This window comes from Oryctolagus cuniculus, chromosome 3 (genome assembly GCF_964237555.1).
Source record: "Oryctolagus cuniculus chromosome 3, mOryCun1.1, whole genome shotgun sequence".
Taxonomy (NCBI): domain Eukaryota; kingdom Metazoa; phylum Chordata; class Mammalia; order Lagomorpha; family Leporidae; genus Oryctolagus; species Oryctolagus cuniculus.
Window position 1 is genome coordinate 44,749,316 of NC_091434.1, and position 21,787 is coordinate 44,771,102.

The window sequence follows — 21,787 nt, forward strand, 5'->3', positions numbered from 1 at the left end:
TTTTTAGAGTCTATTAATTCTCTTTGTTTTCCTTCACACAGATAATTTGTTCCTGAACTTCCGCGCTTCACTTTATAATTTTGTCAAATTCTATAGGACTATAATTGATATAAACAACCTTATTAATTTACAACTTTGAAGTGATGATTCTCAGGACTTTGCTGTGTAGTTTCATTGGAAGCGAAAGAATGCCAGAGAAAAAAGCTGACTTCGTGCGTTCTCTCTCTCTGGAGGTGGCTCCCATATTCAGGAATGGCATTTACTTGTTTCAAGTGTTCACAACTCCTTACTAAGAGCTACAGAGATGTGAAGATGTCAGCAACAGAGAGCAGAATTCTAATCTTTGACTTTGTGTAAATACCAAGTTCTCGGAGCAGGAAAGGTCAGGGGCTTACTTTTTAGTCACAGGTAAAAGTAGAACTTTCAAGAAATTTGGAACCATTGTGATTTGGGCATCAACTTCACTACCAGCATTATTGCTTGGACCAACATTACTGCAACTGGGATTTTATGGCATGCCTACTCTGTCCTAGAAGTTGCACTAAGCATTTCACACGCACTATCTTATTTAACTTTTGAAACAATAATGTGAAGGAGGGACTATTATTGTCTCCACTTAACAAAATAGAAAACTAACTTAATGGAGATGTTAATGAGATACTATCCTTGAATAACAATATCTGCCCCTCTAGTCCCTGCCCTTACCATCTAAAACTGGACTTTCTGAGCAACTGAACTTAGAAATATAAGTGATCTTAGATACTGAGTATGTCCTTGAATTTAGTGGATTATCATGGCCACATTATATTTATTATTTATAAAACGTTTGTTAAAAAGTATTTTTTCTGTAATCACCTAAACCTGACTGATATTGATGAAACAATTATTTACTTGTGGGAAATATATATAAAAACAGAAATTAAGAGTTTGTGGCCAGCATTGTCGCACACTGTTTTAAATTTGCGTCCCGCATGGGAAGACCAGTTCCAGCTGCTCAGCTGCCAATCCAATTCCCTGCTAATGCAGCCTGGAAAGCAGTAAATGATCACTTGAGTACTTGAGTCTGCTGCCTACCGGATTGAGTTACTGGCCTGTGGCTTTGGACAAACCCAGCCTGGCTATTGCAGCCAGTTAAACAACAGATAGAAGGTCTCTCTCTCTCTACTCCACCCGCCTCTCTCTCTCTCTCTCTCTCTCTCTCTCTCTCTCGACAAATAAATAAATAAGTCTAAAAAAAGAATTAAGGAAAGCACACATTAGTGGCCATTTTTAGAACAAAATTATTTTTAAAAAGTGTTTATTGTTTATGGAAAAAGGAGAAAAGATTAGTTTTTGACAATTACCCATTGTTTCAATTTTATAAATTTATAGAAATGTGTCACCAAAACTTAATCACTTTAGTTATTGAAAGCTTTTTACAATTAAAACTTATTTTTGCCGTGGAACTCATTCTGTTAAAAATTTATTTTTTGAATTATCTTTGGTTAGCTCAGCTCTCCCACTAATATCTTCTTTGTATCTGCTCGTGAAGTTGCAAAGATTTCCACAAAGGATTAGTGATTTTAACAACTTTGCTATTAGCTACACCAATAACATCCTTTGTGGATGTTTTTCTTATTTTCTACTCTAGAAATGGTTTATTGTTTTTTTATCCCTTGTTATAGGAAACAATCTAGACACTGCACCTAAAACATGTATTTTTTTATCTTTTGCAAAAGCCATACATAATCCATTAATAATAATAATAACTCCCTAAAGGATTTTACTTTCACTGTATTTATGCCAATTACTGAAATATTTTAGAGGAAACAACCATTTAAATCTTCCTCAAAGATTTATATTGACACACATAATTTAACTTATATACATACATATTTAATAGTATATGCATTTATATGTATTTTTATTTACTTGAAAGGTAAAGTAGCAGAGAGAGAGGAAGAGGCTGAGAGAAGGTCTTCCAACTGCTGGCTCATTCCCCAAACGCCTTCCATAGCTGAGGCTGGACTGGCTGAAATTAGAAGCCAAGAACTCCACCTGGTTCTTGCCTTCCAAGTGCATTAGCAACAAGTTGAATCAGCAGCAAACTCGCACACATTCCAACACTGGATGCAGGCATACCAAGCAGCAGCTTAACCCACTATGCCACAATACCAATCCCTGCATTTACATTTAAAGAAGATTTTATAAAATTTGGGAAACAAAGTCAACAAATTACTCTTCTATGGCATAGAAACACTACATAATTAACTTCAAGAATTGAAGGATAAATTCCAAGATAAGGTTTGTCTTTTCTTAAGACATTACATTGTGATTCTCACAATAGTATAGAAAATAATTCTCAGAAAGTTGCTGAGTTTTTACCCCATGTTAAAATAATGTCCTCTTTCACATGTAGTACTTTTTATTTTTAAAGATTTATTTATTTGTTATTTGTTTGAAAGGCAGAAGTAGGGAGAAAGCAGGAGAGAAAGAGAGAGAGGGATCTTCCATCTGCTGGTTCACTCCCAAAATGGCTGCATCTGTTGGGGGTGGGCCAGGCTGAAACCAGGAGCCAGGATCTTCATCTGGGTCTCCCAGGTGGGTGCAGGCACCCAGCTATCTAGAATATCTCTGGTACTTTCCCAGGCTGTTAGCAGGGAGCTGGATCAGAAGTGGAGTAGCCAGGACTCGGTGGGATGCTGGCGCTTGTAGCAGCAGTTTAACCTACCATGGTCCTGACTTTTTTTTTTTTTTTTTTTAAATAAAAGTTGTGCTATAGAAGATTTTGATATGGCCTTCTAAAGTGTTTTTGTTACCTGTTTGGATATCATATTTCTTTCTTTAGCATTCCATTAATATGAATTTATTCTATAAAAACAATGATTATACTTTTTAAATATAGGTGGTATTGGATTTGCCTTGATAATAGATTTTGCTGATTTTCTGAAGCAACAGGTAGACTAATGATTAAATCTAGCAAGCAATTTCTTTCTCACTTTGAAGTAAAGATCTTCTCATTCTACTGTAATTTTTCCTGTCTTCCATCCTCTCTCCCTTCCTGCCTTCTTTCCCTGACTATTCTCTTTCTCTCCTTTTGGAAAAAACAGAAGCTTAGAAGAAGGCAGTCTCTGAATTCTAATCTGTTAAATTATGAGTTACTTTCAGTAACACATCGGAGACATTTAGAGAAAACATAGCTTTACATATAGGAGAGCACATAAAAAGTTCATAGAAAAATGGAGCTAAAAGATGTTTATTTTGGTGCAGATTTTTCTGAAATCCACCTACCATTTTTTTACAATGTATATTTTACTGGAATGTTTTAAGACTCCTTGTATGCGTGTATCTCAAATTTTTTTGCACCACAATAAACCTTTCTTTTATTTGAAAGGTAGAGAGAGAGAGAGAGAGAGAGAGCGCGCGCTGCCCCTGAGGGTGTGCATTAGCAGGGAGTTGGAATGGAGTTGGAGCTCAAACCCAGACACTCTGATGTAGGATGTGAGCACCCTAAGTCGTGTCGTTGCTACTGCACAAAATGCCTGCTTCAAACTTTTCTTTAATTTCCATTTTCTCAGGCTTTTTGAGTTACTCCTGTATTTGAGACTAGAACATTCAATACCAGGCTCACAACTAGGTAATTGTAAATTATCGAATATTTCAATCTCAGTTGGTTGACCACAGATCAATTTGTAGGACCTCAGGAGAACTAAGGGGTGGCAATAATCACTTTGAACACTGCACACATGGTAAGAGGGAATGTAACTACTTCTCACTGTGCAAAAAGGAGAAGTTTTTCTTGATAGCTTCACTATAGTTAGAGGTCAAAACAGGAAGTGCCATTGTTAATAGGCAGAAACATAAAAGTTTAGTTCTTAAAAACACCTTGAACTTTCTTCCCCATGACGATATTTTGCATGCAGGAACTTTGGGTGGGACCCCAATGGCTTCCTGCATTTTCTTCAAAGTGGTAAAATTTGTTTTTGTTTTAAAATACAGTTTAGCCATTTCAGAAAGAGAACAAACAGCTTTTAGGTTTTTATGAGCATCTGCGATTATCTGTCATATGTGGCTAAAAAGATGACCAGTACTGATGAAATGCCACTTTATATTTAGAGAAAAGTCTCAGTACATGTCCTCAAAATAATTCTTTTAAAAATATCTCCTTTCTGGGAAAGTTTAGTCCATGGCTAAATGTGGGTATATACACTTTCATGACAAAGACTGTCTTTTCACCCACATACACTGATGGTAAAAAGCCCAAGTGCTATGGTCTTGGAAACTGGTAAAGCAGAATTCTATAGCCCTGGTTCTTTGTGCGTAAACCCCAATAGGTCATTCTAATGACACGTGTTGGCTTGACTTAATATTTTAGACACAGAGAAAATGTCATAAATCTAGAAGACCAAGGGAAGGTTAGGAAAGAAATAATAATTTAGTTATTGACATAGCTTAAATGGGTATCTTGGTTTTGAAACTTTCATCTCCAACATTCCTAGTTTTCCAACAGCCTATGCATGATGGTAGACAAATAGTCTAGAAGGAAAGTATTTATTCAAACTAAAGATAGGCATATATTAGTTACAGATAGAATGAATCCAAGATACTTTTCCTCTTTTCTTAGTAAGAATATTTCATAAAGGGATATACTAATATATTGAGAGAACATTTTCAGACCAAATGCTTAACTTGAATTTAATTTTTACTGGTAACAACATAAAAGACTAATTCTTCACATACAGGACCAGTAAACTAAGATAAAATACCTGTCTACACACAGCTAGATACAGTCAAGGACACCTGTTCATGTATCTTTCTTTGTGGCCTTAAATATACTTGAGTTTGTTGTTCTTTACAGAATGATTTCTTTATAGAATTTGTGGAAAAACAAAGTCATGTGACTTAAGAATTGTGTGTGACTATCTCTAATGAAAAATAAAAGGCATTTTGCAGAACTATTAAGCTGGTTAAAAATAGATAGTATTGTACTTAATCTCCTAATCTAGTAATCAACCAGAACCTTCTTTTGCCCTAATATCAGTGTGTAGAAGAGATGAAGTTCTGGAGCCAGAATGAAATGAAGCTCACTAGGGGTCTTTTCATCTCTTATGTGTTATTGGAGCAAAATTTCTTGAAGTTACGTTTTTCATCTGTAGAAAGCAAAAAAAGAGGGTAGAACTAGCAGAGAAGTGGAGAGGATACTCACAGAGTGTTAACGTTTTAAAATTTGGTGTATTATGATAGCAGGGCATTGAGTTTAGCCTCTCATCTTTTCTCTCAAGATCTTGGTGCTTTTGTTCACTTTTTGTTTTTAAGGTGAATTGGAAACTTAATGCTTTTTAATAATGCAGTTGGAGTTTTGAAACAGAAGGGAAAATTTAAAAGGAGGATACACTTGATTGTAAGATCACAGTTCTATTAAAAATTGCTGGATTCTTAAAGGAAAACATTACTTAACAAAACTTATATTAAAAAAAATTTTTTGCAAAGCACTTTTATAGAAAATTATTTCTTTTGAACATAAAGTGAAAAATGTCCAGGATTACAGCACAGTTACTGGCAGAGCAAGACCATAAATCATGCATCTTGTTTCCTACCCTAAGAGTCTTTGCATTACATCCCTGTCTCTTTCCTTTTCCTTTCTGCTTCTCCCATGAGTGATTCCGATGTTTATTTTTGTGGATGCTTAACAATATAACAATATAGAAGACTAAAAGCTTTTTCAGGGCCAATTTGTGCCCTATTTATATTTATATCTCTAGTAGCAAATCCGAAGGAGGCATTTGGTTAATAGTTGTTGAACCATACATGAATGAAATAAATATCAAAAGATAAATTAAAACACAAACGTATTTCAGATATTAAATAAATAAATGAAAATAGATCAGAATTATAATTTTTAGATAATTATCCAGAGTATTGACTGAATTAGATGCTATCTATTTATCTCCCTAAATATCAATCAACTTACTTATCCATCTCTCTACATATCTGTTTATCTGCCATCTATTTTGTTAATATCATTCTAAATAATACAGTTTGTCATCCATTACTGTTTATAAATTTTCAGTCATTAGTCATAATTATAATTTAGAAAGACTTAATTCTATTTTATTGAAAACATAAAAATTAGAATTCATTCTTTAGAAGCCTAAGGTTTATTGAAATACAATTAAGAAAAATGGTCATAATTATCTGTCATGTTTAGAAGAATACAAGACTATGACCCCTACCTCTTATTCACATCAGTTTTGCTAATTTATGGCTATTATAGTTTGTTTACAAATGTACAGGTTATAAAAGCATTAGCTGACCATTTTTTATATTATTCCACCCACATAGCTTATCCATGACTAGATTTCAACTGCCCTGCAAACTCTACAAGTAAACATTTGAATATGTCACTCAGGAGAAAATTTAGAGGAAGAACTAATTTACTGTTCTTTTAAGACTAAGAATTACTGGGTTCATGCACTAGGAAGATACACTGAGGAAAAACAAGCTCAAAGAATATACAAGTTTTGCAAAGCCAAACTCATAAAACATCAAGATGGACTATCTAAGATCAGATTTAGATTCTTGAGGTCCTTACCAAAGAAGAAAGTACTGAAAAGTGGCCCAAGCTGTGACTTTGCCTAGTAAGTTACTGCTGTCAAAAAATGCTGCACAATGCCATCTAGTGACAAGGGGGTCAACACAAGATTAATCACAACAATGACAGGGTGAGGACAGAAACAATCCCTAGAATTTTATGCATCATGGGGGAAAATCCTTCTGAGAGAATTGAAATTGGTAGAGATCAGTTTTATTTCTCCAGGTACACTTAGCCAGGACTACTTAGCCACAGCCTGGGGCTTTCAATTTTGAAACACTTTGTTGCCACCTACCTCCCAATCTGCACCACTACCTCCTTCTGTGGAGGCCCTTCACCATCCAGTCCGCAGTTCAACTCAGAACTGATGCGTGCTCTCCAAGCCAGGGCCCCAGTCTAATGACAGGTGGTGGAGGTGGAGCACTGTAGAAACCAGTCTCAACAAACTAAAAAAAAAAAAAAAAAAAAACAACTTCAAAAAAGGGAACCAAGATGATCCTTGAAACAATCTGTGCCAAATAAAAAATAATAACAACAACAATAAATAAACTGTTGGAAGTTCAAAGAGTAAAACTAAAATAGGGACCAGAGGAAATCATCTTTGTTTTTCTCAACCAATGACTGAGCAGGTCTGATGCTTTCTTGTTCCTTGTGCCAAATCGTCATTAGAAATGCCAGAGACCTCCCTCTGATGGGCCATAGCAGTATGCCCTAAGAGAAACAATTTTCTTCAACATTTCTCATCCTTTGTAAACAGATGGCATAGATTTTTTTTAAAGACCAACAATCTGTCAACTGTGGAATTCATATATTCCAATAGTTTCCTTTTGGTTAATTTTTCACAGCTAGATTAGCCAGTGTTGCTGCTGTAGAGACTTTTAAGAAAATGAGACACTGGGCTGCATTCATATGTATCTGTTTCAACTCAGTAGGAACATTTTAGTTGTCTTAGAAAAATACCAAGTTAAAAAACTTTGTGAAGTGAAAAGAAAACCTTATCAAAATCTCCAGCTTCAAGTACGTTTAGTTGTTTTCTTTTTGTTGTTGCCTACATGCTGTGATAGGAGCACAATGTGTGGAAATTGCATAACCATTATTTCCATAAATCAAAGCTATTGAGACATGAGAAGGCCATGCAGAGTTGCTGTGTGAAATGTGGATTAAAAAAAAATTCCACCATGCCTTTCCATCTAAAGGCCTCCTTTCTTTAAAATATCAATCGTTTCTTCATTCTTCACCACTACTGGGATATACCTTGTTGTTAAACTAAAATCAGAATTAGCCGTAGATCAAGTAACTTTGAAAAGTGTTTTCTCTCTTTTTTAAAAAAACATTTTTGCTTATTTTGACTTTCTTGTTTTTAATATTTTTGGTTAGTGAGGCAAAAGGCTTTTAAATTCAAGTATTACAATTCAGTGGAGCTTCTATGCCACAGGAGCCTGCAGCCCCTTCCGTTCTCAGGTTCTTAGGGATGAAGGAGGGTCTTTTTGCTACTTACTTCACATTTAAAGTCATGCCCAGTCAGATGGGTATTTAGGTCAAAGACAGCCTGAAGGCATCGCAGGAGAGTTAAAGAATTATCCCAGGTTTCCTGGTTCCTCTTTTGGTGGGCCCAGCTTGGTTCCTTAGCACCACAGCTGCTGCTGAGTGTTCACCTTCCCCCTCTCCAGTGAACATATCTAGGGTGGCTGGGGATGGCATGACGACCTCTAACTTGGACATCAGAAGGTGAAAATAGGTAAAATGAAGCTTTCTTTTGAGAACGTCTACTGCAGTATTCTGTCAGTCGGTTTAATAGTTTAGAGTCATCCTGAGGAAGTGAAAGACTGCAAAAAAGTCGAAAAAAATGAGCTGTGCTTTGATGTTTTTCATCGCTTGGGTTGTGAGTGTAATAAGCATGATAAATGTCTTTTTAAGTTTCTAGATTTGTGATCAAAGATTGTTTTTTTTTTTCCTATAAAGTTTCTTCTCAAACAAATGGTTCAGTGTTGTATAAATTTCAGTGCTTATAAGGCTTACATAGCAATTACAGCATGAGTCTATGAAACAGACTAATTACATAGTCTAATTTTGAATCATGGTGGGAGCTTTTTTTTTTAATCTTTAAATTTGATGCCATTTTTTTTCTATCATTTTTCACCCGTGGGATTTTTCTGGTTAGAGATGTGTATAATGATCTTCCTGCCTACATTCCCTTCTAAAATAATCTGTTTCCCTGCTGACCAGATGGGCCTAGTGGTCCAAGATTATACATGTGACCCTACTCTTCTGGCTACTATGATTGTACCAGTATATGGAGATGGGCTCCCAGAACAACTTTAGAGGGTAGGCTAATCCAATTGGATGATACTGTTTGAGAATTTTTCATTAAGGCACAGGTGGACGATAATTGCAGGGTCACAGGTATTTGATGTGAGACCAAACAATCCCGAATGAGAGCTGTTCCATGGGAAAGCTCAGCTTAGTGTAAACCAAATTATGCAGAAACCCAAAGTAAATGCCTTGAATATGGTGCTAGCCTAAAAGAGTGACACCAATAGAGACGCAGAGGGAAGCGGTAACGTAATTTCTAGTTGACATTTGTGAAATCCCGTCTCACCATCCAGAATTCTTTTTCAAGTCTTCAAATAAATATTATGTTTTCCAGCATTGATTGGGTTGGACTGCCCGCCTCTAGAAATAATCACTGATTGTCTTAAATTAATCAGCAGTGTTGCATCATCTGTGACTGGTTCAGGGTAGGTGTTTGAACCAATTGTGAACAATGAAGTTCAGGAGACAGTCGCTAGGATTTCTGGAAAAGAATCTCCTCTCCAATCCAGAGGAGTTGCTTTAAAGTCGTGCTTGGCTTTTGTAGATATGAACTGGGTGTCATGTAGTTCTGGAGGTAACTGAAGGTGAAAATAGCATCATGGAAGACAGAGTGCAGCCATGGAAGGAAAGTAGGTCTGTCGACACTATGGAGCCTGTGGGTTTTTTAAACTTGCTTTGTTTTTGGATTCTGGGTCATCTAGGCCAAAAATTCCTTAAACAAATTGCTTAAACTGCTTGGTTGAATTTTCTCTTACTTGTAACTGAAATCTTGAATTTAAGGGAGACTAATACTCTTCTAGGTCTCAGAGGAGTCCATGGAATCCCTAAGTAGAAATTGTGTTTGCCTGGTCCTGTATGAGCCCAGTGCCTGCACATACTGGTTGCATTATCATTATTCATAAAATAATAAATTCCTTCCTGACTCGCAATAATATCACCTGCATGCAATCTTATAAACAGTGGCTCTCAGGGAGGCATCTGATTTTCAGGTTGTATGAAGTGGCCTTGGAGAAGATTACAGGCAACTGTAAAATGGTTAAGGAAGAAACCAATCAACTTCATCAGGCCTGGGAAAAATCAAGTGAATGCTACATGAATAGACAGCATAACACACACTTCCTTATTACGTATTTTTTACAGTCACCTTTATTCCTATCTTGATAAGGCTTTGGCTTCTGCATTTGCAATGGAAGTAGACAGAAAAAAATGTTGTTTTCCCATAGTCAAAACTAAGGGTTGCATCTGGAACTCTGGAACATTGCCTCTCTTAACCCTGACAATCCTGTCTGGTGAGTATCATTGGTACCATCATAGAATGGAGACATTGAGGAAGAAAGTTATCCGAGTTACTAAGTGAACTGAGATCGGAATTGAAAGGACCACTATTACTTTATGATAATTAGCAAGTGTGATTAATTTATGACCTCTCTGGTTTTGCCAGATCTGAAATTCTTGCTTTAAGGGCATTAAAGCATACAGAGAATGTCTCTGGAAAAATTACAAGTAACGATTCTCTCCAGGTTGTCGCTCCCCCTCTTCGTGGAGGAACGACACAGGACCCTGTGCTGTTCTTTTGTCTGCTCGGCCCTCCCCGGGTTTGCTGCTGGTTCTTCCCGGGTTGGCTACTGTCCCTTCCACCTCCGTGGAAGGGCGGTTCCCCCTGCCACTTTTCCCCACTTCCGCAGGGGAGCTGCACACCGCTGGCCGGCTCTCTCGGGGGCTGCACAGGTGTCCCTTCAGATGTTCCCCTTAGATGTTCCTTGTGCATGCCGTCTCTCTCCTCCTTTATAGTCCTCCTCCGCCAATCCCAACTCGGCTGCGCACACGCCAAGTACGCTGCTCTCCTCCAATCAGGAGCAGGATCAGCTCCTGGAGGTCATCACTCAAGTTGGCAAGAGGCAGCTGCGTAGAAGCTGTTTTCTCCTCTCCCAGCGCCATATTGTGGGAGAGCAGATGCATAGAATAAGTCTTAATTCCAGTAACTCAGTCCAGTCCGAGTTGCTCCCCACACAGGTGGTGACTACGAGTGAGATACATTTATTTTTCACCATCCAGTGTTTTGTGGTGACTACGAGTGAGATACATTTATTTTTCACCATCCAGTGTTTTGTGCTTTTTGAAATTTGAATCATATTGTTACATTATTTTATAAAAAAGTGACACATTTAGGAAAAAAATCCTATCAAGGAAATCCTTTTCTGATAAAATGATAGGCCTGTAATATATGTCTCAGAGATTCCATTTAGCTCTAAAATTATTTTATTGTGTGATTTAATGAAAGGCTTCCAGCTTTACAGAAGATAAAGAATTCTGTACTATGTGTTCTCCAAAGCTACTGAAATGGAATAAAAGGAATCTTAAAAAGGGGCACTTACGTATTTGGCAGTATCAATTGTCTTCTAAAACATCAGATGAATTAAATTACATTTTGGAAGTTAACCTTCAGACTCAGATCAGGCCAAATGTCTCTGGGGTCCAATCAAAACCTAAAGGGACCTGCCAGTATTTTCACTTAAAAGGATAACTCTGTTGTGATTAACATCAAACTACCTAAGGAGTGGAGAGAGCAGCAGAGAGAGCGCAGCAATTAATCACTCCAGATGTCTCCCATGGGTGTGGACAAGCTGAAGGGAAGCATGCTTTGCACATTTTATTTTCTCAGGGACACAGCAGGCATGTTGTAAAATCACTAGGATAGGCCCCATGACCCAAACAAAGGAGGATAAAGAAAATTCATGTACATAGGCATTGGCAATTTGCCTTCATTCTCTAATGACAAACCAACCCTACAGGAGACAGGAACCCCTTGGAGTCTGACCTTGCTGCTTCTTACTAAGACAGCTTCGCATATGCATGTGTGTGTTTAACTGCTTCACACTGATGAAACCTCTCATGTCAGAGACACCAATCATGTGTTACTGTGAGCTTTCTGGTCAAACATGGCACAGCTTTTCAGTACACTAACTCATGTTTTTGAGCAGGATGAAAAACTAAAAGTCAATAAAAGGACCTTTTAATTCACTGGCATTAACATGAATATATGGCATCTGTAAAGCTCTACTGTAGCATTGAAAGAGTCACATCAAATTTTACTGCTACAGAAAGTACATCAGTTCTGCTAACGAAAGCTCTGAGTACTTCGCACATTATTTTCCTGAATTCTTTCCTTCTATTTCAGTGTCTGAAATGGTAACAAGTTCTGTCCCAGCATTCTTTCTGGAAAGGTCTGGGTACTGTCTTTTGATCTCTGCCTGTAGCTTCCAAGTAACTCTTGGCTGAAGTTTTAAAGTAAGAGAAATGATTTTCTTTATGAAATTTTGTATTTTTTCTTTCTATTCACCATCCTGCGTTTCCTCCTCTGAGGCCGCAGAATTCTGTTACAAATTCTAACAGGAAGAGGCAGTGACCTTCTTTGCTGAGACTCAGAACTACAGGAAGAGGATCTGGAGTGGGATCCCTGCGTGAAAGGCACTTCTGCCTCTTGTGAAACCCCCGAAACTTAACTTTAATGAGAGAATAATAGAGATGCGACAGTGGAAAAATCCATTGTGTTGTTCTGTAAGGTGGCTATTTGATAAGCCTGTAGGAAATGTCACAGAGCTGTGTCTCTGTCTCTCTTTGACCACTTGGGCTTCTGTAGATAAGCTTTGCATCCATCTAAGAATTCCATTTTACCTGCACTAGATTTCACAACGGTGAAGCTGAAAGGAATGCGTAACTTGGTGTATCGTCAGATGTGGTCCTGCCAGTGTTTATCAGTGTTCACAAGGCAAGGTAACCTGGCCAGTCAAGCAGATTTTCTCCTAAATCTTTCTTCTTGTCTATCAAATCTGACATAACATTTAGTTTATTCCTGTTTCCCATTCCAATTTGATCAAAAGTTGTGGGTATCTTATAGAGTTCTGTAGATTGGCTGTTTCATTTATATCACCATTGTGAAAGTCCCCTGAATCTTAAAAGTAATGTAAACCTTAATCTACAATGCTTTTTCTTCCTGATGTGTGGACTGACTTCTATTTCATTTGTAATTGTTTAATGGAAGAAGGTAAAATCCTTTGAGAAAAATGGTTCACAACCTTCTTGTCTCACATGGAAATCTCTACCCCAGTTTACTTGTTCTACTTTTATAAAAGCATTGAGACTTTCTTTAATGAAGGGATTTCAGAAAGCCTTTGTCATGAACTTTGCTGAACTCACATCAGAAGGCCAGAATACATGAAACCTATTAATTCATGAACACTCTTAAGGGAGATCCTTAAAGTCTGTTTCTCAAGCTCAATGTTATTTTGAAATACAGAAGAAAATGCCTCTCTTAAAGCGATGCTTTATGATTAATGAGATAATATGTTAAATGTGTTTGAGTTCCTGGAGTGAAAGTCCCATATAAGGAAGCTATTATTATTTATTATTACCATCCAGATGCCAAGACTATATATTTCCTTAGGATAAAATGAAATATAGGACAGATGCAAAAATTCTAGATTATCAGCAAGCCCTAGGGAAGCTTGCATATGGTGGGCATCCTTTGATAAATATGCTAAATATATATTTATATGATAAACTGACTAGTGAAATTATAGAGAGCTGCCTCTGCGAGCTATCACTTGGAGTCAGTGAGTTCCCTAGTGTATTGATAAGTAGAGGAAAATTCTACAGGGGGTAGATGGGTTCTTGCCAGTATTCGGAATAGGCCCTTTCCTTTACTGTATTCTGCAAGCAATGATTAAGAAAGAAATCAGTGCTACTGAGGCTCTTTTATTCACTGTTAGTGGTAATGAAACATGGCAATGTAGTGGGAGGGTAATTTGGCCATATTTATCAAAATTGCAAATTCATTTACTCTTTGGTTTTCCCTATGGATGTACCTACATTGTATATAATAGCAACAATTAGAAACCACCAAAATATTTGTTAATAAGAGAATGATTACTTAATTTATACATATATTCAATTGTATATTGTGTAATTAAAAAATGAGGAAGATGTGTGTCTGCATATGTGGAAAGATCTCCAAGATGTGTTTTTCAACAGGGTACAAAGCAATGTGTATGGTATGACTGCATTTGTGTAAATAAGACACAGGGAAATGTGTATGAACCAGATACACATGTTTTCATATGTGTAGGCACCGAACAACTATTAATTGTATTTAGGAGAAGGGAAAGAGTATTATAATGAGAAGGAGAAATCATTTATTTTTTAATTTCATACTTAAAAGTTATTGCTTTAATTTAAAAAATTTTTTAAAGAAAGAAGAAATCCTCTTTTCTACTGCAAGTTAGAAGAGGTCACCTTAAAAGGCTGCTGCTTGGGGCCAACATTGTGTAGTAGCAGGTTAAATCGCGCCCTGCAATGCCTGCATCCCAAATGGGCACTGTTTGGAATCTTAGCTGCTCCACTTCTGATCCAGTTTTCTGTTAATGTGCCTGGGAAAACAGCAGAGGACAGCCCAAGTGCTTGGGCCCCAATACTCACTGGGAGACCCGAAAGAAGCTCCTGGCTCCTGGCTTCAGCCTGTCTTAGCCCTGGCTGTTGTGGCCATTTGGAGAGTGAATCAGTGGTTGGATGATCTCTCTGTCTCTCCATTTCTCTATAACTGAATTTCAAATAAATAAATCTTAAAAAAAAAAAAAAAGCTGTTGCTTTTAGGGAACTCACGCTGTGGTCAGTATTTCCTACACAGAAGCATCTCTGGACACCTAAAAGACTCTAGGAAAAAAAAAATTTTTTTTTTTGACAGGCAGAGTGGACAGTGAGAGAGAGAGACAGAGAGAAAGGTCTTCCTTTGCCGTTGGTTCACCCTCCAATGGCTGCCGCGGCAGCCGGTGCACCGCGCTGATCCGATGGCAGGAGCCAGGTACTTATCCTGGTCTCCCATGAGGTGCAGAGCCCAAGGACTTGGGCCATCCTCCACTGCACTCCCGGCCCACAGCAGAGAGCTGGCCTGGAAGAGGGGCAACCGGGACAGAATCCGGCGCCCCGACCAGAACTAGAAACTGGTGTGCCGGCAAAGCAAGGGCAAGGCGGAGGATTAACCTATTGAGCCACGGCGCCCGCCTGGCTCTAGAAATTTTATTTTCATCCCAGAGTGACTGTATCAAAGCCACCAAATTTGCATCTAAAACACCTGTAAGTCCAAACCTCTTTTCTTCTCTAATCCAAGGTGAGGGTGTAAGGATGGAATGGTGTTTTTTTCCCCCAATCTCACTGCCTGCAATTTTGTTAAAAAAAAAAAAAAAGTATTTGCCTGACACTTACCTAAATACACCTGTGACTATGTCAATGATGATCAGAATTCTTCATTTATAATTGTCATGAATTTATTATAGCCCATAAATGTTGTTACTCTCATAAAACACCTACTATTTTCATAAATCATTTTAGCATGAGAGTGTACATAAAAATCTAACAAGTGTCTCCTGTGAGAGACTTTCTTATCTGAAAATTGGCAAGCAATAGATATTTGTGTAAAACTGCTTAGCATATAAAAATTAGTGAAATATTCAATTATAGAAGAATCTCACACTTCAACTTGTTATCATAAATACATCACTCAAACGTTATTTCAGGTTTCTCATGTTGAAAGAATTTAAACTAGTTGCTAAGAAATCACAGCATAGTCATGTTGGACATACAATATGCAAGTATGTAATTATGAATAATAAAAGATAGATTATTTGTGAGCAGAATAAGTTGGTCTTTATCATTAACAATTATTTATCTATTTATTTTTATTTTTTTGACAGGCAGAGTTAGACAGAGAGAGAGACAGAGTGAAAAGTCTTCCTTTTTCCATTGGTTCACCCTGGAAGTGGCTGCCACGGCTGGTGCGTTGCGGCTGGCGTGCTGTGCCGATCTGAAGCCAGGAGCCAGGTGCTTCCTCCTGATCTCCCATGTGGGTGCAGGGCCCAAGGACCTGGACCATCCTCCACTGACACCCCCCCACCCCGGGCCACAGCAGAGAGCTGGCCTGGAAGAGGAGCAACCAGCACAGAATCTGACACCCCGACTGGGACTAGAACCCGGGGTGCCGGCACCGCAGGCGGAGGATTAGCCTAGTGAGCCTCAGCGCCAGCCAACAATCTTAATTTTGAATTCTTACACAGTGACTCAAAGTTAGGGAGGAGATACAAATTTGAAATTATTTCTTATACATTCAAATTGAAACAACATACTTTGATATGGGCTGAACTTAGTATTGTTGCATTGTTATTTATTTTTAAAAAGTTTTATTTATTTGAAAGGTAGATTGACAGATGAAGAAGGCAAAGACACACACACACACACACAGATCTTTCATCTGCTGGTTCACTCCCCAAATGCCTGCAATAGTTGGGGCTGGGCTGAAGCCTAGAGCCAGAAACTCCATCCTGGTCTCCTGCACAGGGGACAGGAAACTAAGCACTTGGGCCATCATCTGATGCATTAGCAGGAAGCTGGATCAGAAGCACAAGGGCCAGGACTTAGTCCCAGGAACTTTATATGGGATGTGGTCATCCTAAGTGGGGGCTCATCATCCACCCCACATGCGCTATTTAAAACCTCTCAGAGAAGTTTTAGAATAGATGTGTAAAATCACTGTGATATAACTGCAGTAACAAAAGATTTCTGGTCTCTACCTTGATCTACCTGGGCTAGCCTTGAGACCACACAGTGCAATTCCTGTCTAGTATCATTCTGTTACATGTAAAGCGGTGTGACACTTGTCACAGTTGATCACAATTGACTTTCATTTCTTTTTTATGGCTTTATAGATATATAATGAGTTTGACTATTTTTGACTATTTTCATGTTCCTGTGACAGGAGAGAAAAGTATTTTAATTGTGTGAAGCAGAAGAGCAATAGTTTTCAGCATGTGGTCCCTGAATCAGCAAAATTAGCATCACTTGGGAGCTTGTTAGAACTGATTCTCAGACTTCACTCCAAACCTACTGAGTCAGAAACTGAGTGTGGGATGCAGTAATGCATATTTTAACCATCATTAAAGCTTGAGAACCATTTCTGTATAGGAAAACTTTTAGTGTGGGGCAAGTACCACAAAACATTTATTTACTTATTTATTCATTTGCATTTTATTTGAAACTCACAGAGAGAGGGAGGTATGGAGGGAGAGAAGGAGTAGGAGAGCATGTGCAAGAAAGCTCTTTCATTCAGTGGTTCACTCTCCAAATGCCTGCAACAGGTGAGATAGGGCAAGTCCCAAGCCAGTAGCCCAATCAATCCAGGTCTCCCACATGGGTGGCAGGGACCCAAGTACTTGACACATCACCTATCTGATGTCTCCTAGGGTGTACATTAGCAGAAATCAGACACGGAGACTTCTTAAATGTTACACCAAATGCCTCCCACCTCCCACTCTGTGCAAACATACTGCCCTTCTTTGTGATGTCGCAGACCCTGTAATGAAAGAATATCTACTTTCAATTTTTCTGCGTACTTCTTAGTGGTTATATTGGAAGGTCAGACACTCAGATGGCACGCATCAGAATCATAAAGATGATGTGATAAAACTCAGACTCCTGGACCTTTATAAACTTTGCTGGGCACTTGGAGCCTGAATCAGTGTATGGAAGGTCTCAGGCTGCCTATCTCTCCTTTTCTCTGTCTCTGCCTTTCGAATAAAAAATGAAAATAAATAAATAAGAAATCAAAATATCCATGTGTGTGTGTGTGGACACATCTGTTCCTTGCTAATGTTTTCTCACCTTGCTTACTGGACACACATGTATACTTTCCACATCTCAATTCAGGATTATTTTATTCTCAAAATTATTTATGACAACTATCCTATGCCACCTCCACATGACACATAGATATTTACATTTTAGCAGCAATTGCTCTTATTTGCCTAAATGTTTTTGTCCCTTCCATAGTGTAATCTCTGAGATCAGGCGTTGTATGTTCTTATCTTTCTGGTCTCAGTGGCTTCAAATGGGATCCACAGTGAGCAGTGATTCTATAAATAAGTTAACCTTATTGAGCAAGTACCTGGTGACAATAAACTGGTCAAAGTTCAATGACATCCTATTAAAGCCCACATGTACCCCTCCTATATTATGGAGATGTTGGTAATTTAGTGATCCCCTTTAATCATTTTTAAAGCCCTGTTTCTCTGTCATAGTAAAAGAAAAACCTCACAAACAAGTACGTGCTACATTCTGGTTCCAAGAAGGGGAGAAGTTGGGGCAAACCACATCCTGCTCTCGGAGCTCAGCAAAAACCGTGCAGCATGAAGTAGGGAGCTGAGGCTGCTCACGTGGATCTGCACTGTGACAGTTCATCAGCAGTGAGCTGCTCCTGAAAAGGAGAAATTATCTGTATTTTTACACAACCAACTCAGGCAATTCTAGGCTCCCTTGTGGGAAAGGGACACAATAGAGCAGGAAATTGCTTTGATACTCCCAGTTTTAATTTCCTGGGGCTGCCATACCAAGGTCCTACATACCAGTGGCTTAAAAACAGCAATTTTTTTATTTCACAGTTCTGGAGGCTGGAGTCTGAAATCAGGGATGGGGGTGGGGTTGGTTTTGCCTGTGTGTGTGTGTGTGTGTGTGTGCGTGCGCACGTGGTGTTGGGTGGGTGGGTGGGTGGGTGGGGGGGCCCTGAGGGAGAAACACCTGTGCCTTTCTCCCAGCTTCTGGTGGTTGCTGGCAACCTTGGCTGATAGTTGTATACTTGCAGTCTGCTTTCATCACCAAATGGCCTGCTTTCTGAACCTGGATTTGCCTCTTTTCATAAGGATACCCAAATCCAGTATAACCTCGTAGTAACCTTTTCCAAATAAGATCTCATTCATAGTTTCTAAAGGTTAAGATTTGAGCATTTCTTTCGAGGAGACACAATTCAATCTGCAACAGCCCCTCAAATCCCATTGGACCACAGTCCTAGCATCCAGGCTTTTCTATTTCTTTGTTGGGTGGGGTGAGGAGTATGTAAATGGGACCTGAGAATTCTGAGCTTTGATGGCACATGATGGTCTCATCTTCCCCCTTAGGATGGATGAGATCAAGAAGTATCATTTACTTACTTCTATAGTTTAAAAGTTTCTGAAATTGCATTTGAAGTAAACACATATTTTAAATTTCATAGTTAAAATATTCTAAAACATGTTTTTTTCTAAAGATTTGTTTTATTTATTTGAAATACAGAGTTATAGAGAGAGGTAGAGACAGAGAGAGAGGTCTCCCATCCGCTGGTTCACTCCCCAGATGGCCTCAACTGCCAGAGCTGCGCTGATCCGAAGCCAGGAGCCAGGAGTTCCTTCCGGTTTCCCACGTGGGTGCAGGGGCCCAAGGACTTGGGCCATCCTCTACTGCTACCCCAGGCCAGTGCAGAGAGCTGGATTGGAAGAGGAGCGGCCGGGACTAGAACCGGTGCCCATATCGTATGCCGGTGCTTCTGGCCAGGGCGTTAACCCACTGCGCCACAGCGCCGGCCCCTAAAATATATGTTTTCTATAAAGTGTTAGAGTCAATAGTTTCTTTTTCAGATTTTTGAAAAAGTTTTGTTTCATTTGTTTGGAAAGACAGAGTGAGAGAGAGAGAGGGAAAGGGGTCTCTCATCTGCCGGTTTACTCCTTAAGTGCCTGCAATGGCTGGGGCTGGGCCAGGCCGAAGCCAGGAGCTAAAAACTCCATCCTAGCTTCCTATGTGGTGACAGGGACCAAGTACTTAGGCCATGATCTGCTGCCTTCCCAGGTACATTAGCAGGAAGCTGGATCAGAAGAGGAAAATCTAGCTAAGACTTGAATTGGTGCCTCTTGTGGGATACTGACATTGCAGGCAGCTGCCTAACTCGCCGCGCCAGGACATCGGTCCCTCTTTTTCAGACCTTTAAAGAACTGAAATGATCTCTGAAACGATTTAACCATTAGAAAATTAATGGGTCAAACAAGTTTCAACAAATAAGAAAGATAAAGAAGAACGTACAATAGATAAACTGAATAATTACATAATCACAGGGCTGGAAAGGCTTTTGAAACATTTTCTAGTTAGGTCAATTAATCCTGCCTTCTTCAATGATTAAACTGAGGCCTATTTAAATATATTTTTTTCCAAAGACTCAATTAGTTAATGAGCACAATTTAGACTATATTCACGTTTGTTAACATCTAGTTCATGTTTCTTCTGGTCTTCATTGTTAGATATTATGATGAATTATTTCAGGATCTAGTTTTAGCTTAGAGAAAATCAGTTTAAAAAAGAATCTAGGTTATGAATTTCCTAGTATGTGGTGTGGTCCATAGGTAGAGTTCAGAATATTTTTTTCTCCCAAGCAAAACTTTTTGATAATAAAAGAGGGTGTTAATAATTATCAGGTCAACAAGTATAAATTGGAAAGGCTTTGGTTAAATGTTCATAGTGACAACCTATTCATAGGTGCTACCCTACATAAAGATGGTTCTGGGTTGTTCATATACTGTTTATTTCTAAATATTTTCAGTGCATATATTACTTTGATTATATTACAGAAGTTGATAATCCATAAAAAACTGTTTTCCTCTAGCTTTTGAAAATCTGTAGGTCATTTGAGAATGAACAGAGAGAGGGCCCCAAATCCCTAATTGAGAGTAGTTGATTAGTTTACTAAACAGATACTTACTGATTATTATGCACCAGGCATTGTTCTAAGAGCTGATTTATGGTAATGAAAGTATGCAAAAACCTCAGTGTTCTTGAGGTTTGCATTTAGTAATGAAACAAAGGACTTACTGACTGCAATTTTTGAGACTTGGGATTTACCTTGCCTTTTTCAGGAGTGGTGGTTAGAGGCATTATTTTGAAGCATCCCTATTCTTAGGCCACGTTCCTTGATGGTCTATGTGATCTATCATCAACCAGTGCATTGAGATGTGCTCAGAGATTTAACAGAGGTCAAAGGCAGTTTATTTATTTGAGAGAGAGAGAGAGAGAAAGCACTCACATTTATTAGTTTATTCTCTAAATGCCTGCAGTGGATCCAGGCTGGGGGCGGAAGCCAGTAGTCAGAAATTCAGTGCAGATATCCCAGTGGGTCACAAGAACCCTATTACATACATCACTGCTATCTCCCAGGGTCTGCATCAGCAGGAAGGTGGAGTCAGAAGGAGGGCCAGGCATCAAACCCAGCCATGTGATGTGGGATGTGGTATCTTAGCTGCTAGGCCAAATGCCTTCCCTGTAGCTTGGTTTTTGTGTGTGAAAGTATTTGGGGAATATAGAAACTCCTCTTGTGACCTTGAACTCTCTTGTCCTGTAGACTGATCCAGTAAACTCATTTGTCTAGCCCAAGGGAAACATTTTGCCAATTTTACAGTTGGATAGTTCCTTTTAAAGAAAATGCACAAGCAGTTATTTCAGTATTAAGATTTCCATAAATTAAATCTGTGTAGATTTCCAGCTGAGTTAGACTTTTACCAAAATGATAGAGCCCTACTAATTATTATGTTAAGTAAATCCTCATCCTCTCTGTAAATAAGGTAGTTGGTAATTTACCCTTCTGTAGATGTATAAATTAAGCCACTAGGAGGCTAAGTAATATGCTCACGGTCACAGTGTGTGGCAGGGTGGAAATCAAATCTAGCAGCTTTGATTCCTAAATTTTTATATCAAATCATCTCCCCACAATTAGTTGTATATAATAGCTAGTAGCTAGTCATAAAACCTTGATCTAGCAGCTAAAGTCAATGTAAATAATTTACCTAACATTTCAGCTAGTTATCATGTCATCAGTATCAGTGTGGTATAAAGAGTGCTGTGGTTTATCCCAGCAGGAACTATTGAATGATTATTTTATCCTAATGATCTTCAAGAGCAGAAGACCTAAGGGAGATGGAAGAGTTTTAGGTCAAGAAACACTAACATTCCGAAATTTGTTCAGGCATCGGCAGTAGAGTGTCGGAAAAGATTTAATTGAATTTTTCT

At 38.6% G+C, this 21,787-nt stretch overlaps 1 protein-coding gene across 1 annotated transcript in view; it reads right to left on the minus strand.

Moving 5' to 3' along the window:
• The window catches only part of SLC39A10 (solute carrier family 39 member 10), a 147,514-nt gene extending 140,515 nt beyond the window's left edge, over positions 1-6,999 (minus strand). Inside the window, exon 1 of the mRNA XM_008258853.4 lies at positions 6,867-6,999. The gene's annotated coding sequence lies outside the window, so the exon portion shown is untranslated. The remainder of the gene's footprint in view (positions 1-6,866) is intronic.
• Positions 7,000-21,787: the final 14,788 nt, after the last annotated feature.